This window comes from Haplochromis burtoni, unplaced genomic scaffold (genome assembly GCF_018398535.1).
Source record: "Haplochromis burtoni strain Fernald_Lab_line unplaced genomic scaffold, NCSU_Asbu1 Contig_806, whole genome shotgun sequence".
Lineage (NCBI taxonomy): Eukaryota > Metazoa > Chordata > Actinopteri > Cichliformes > Cichlidae > Haplochromis > Haplochromis burtoni.
Window position 1 is genome coordinate 90416 of NW_024583167.1, and position 1228 is coordinate 91643.

Genomic DNA, 1228 nt, shown 5'->3' on the forward strand with positions numbered 1-1228 from the left:
AAGTTCATTACAGACTAAATGGATCCAAATCGGGAACACGGACTCATGCTCACGATTTCTGTGAAATCAACGGTGTGGATCATCTCTGAATCTTAAACACAATCTTTCATACACAACATGAAAGCAAAGCCAGGCGGTGACCAGCGTCTGTTATCAGTCCCATCAGTTTTATGTCAGACAGAAGAGGTCAGAGAAGACTCCATCAGGGTTCCTTCAGCCGGCGGCGCTGACTTATCGTCTTATTCTACAAATGTGAAGCAAAGTGAGTTTGTCTGGGAACCTTCAGAGCCTGTTTTCTGTCTATCAGCACAATCAGGAGGAGGAGAGTGCATCAGCTGCTTGGGCTGGAAACACCACAATCAGTGATCTACCATCTCCATCACCAATCATGATTACTCAGTGAACTTGTCATATGCAGGACGCAGACTCGGAAAAACAAGCCTGAGATGTTTTCACAAAGGCTGACTCATGGAGGGGTGGGTTTGAGTGCTGCAGGTCAACCCAGGTGGTTGCCGAGGGGTACCACCGCGCTGACCATGGTAACGGTAACAGTGTGTCCAGCGTGTGAGGCAAGCTCACCGCCATGATGTCGTAGCATCAGTGTGAGTCCTCCATGAATGACGAACCTGCTGGGTGTGAAATATTCTTCCAAAGCTGAACACGTTTGCACGGCTGCAGTCAGGAAGTCAGCCCGAAGTGGAAACACCTGCATCACATTCAGGTTTCGCTGCGGCGCTCTCTAGCACAGTGAAGCACATTAAGCTGCTGATAATACACAAAGTGAAATCCAACACTGCCGAGCGGAGATAAGCAGCCAGCCATCGACCGTGCGTCTCACACTCTTTCACCAAAGAGCCAATCACAGGCTTTGTTCCTGTTTTTGAACTCATTTCCAGCACAAAGGAAAACACTCTGAAACAAAGTACACAGTGCATTCTGGGTAACGCCACCAGATCTGCATTACCAATAATGAGCGCTGTGCCTAACAGTGGCCTCTAACCTACGCCCGGAGCCAACAAGCGACAGTGACTGACAGCACAGCAAACCCGTCTGTGTGACGGCAGATGCGAGAACACACTCTGCTGTGACTGGATGGTGAGCCAATCTCTTGATGACCGTGTGACTTCCTGTCAGAGTCAGACAGGAAGTCCTTGCTGCAGATAAAGAGGACGAACAGGACCCTGATTACTGTTTGATAAACAAGGGGAGCCTGAGCCATTCCTTATCT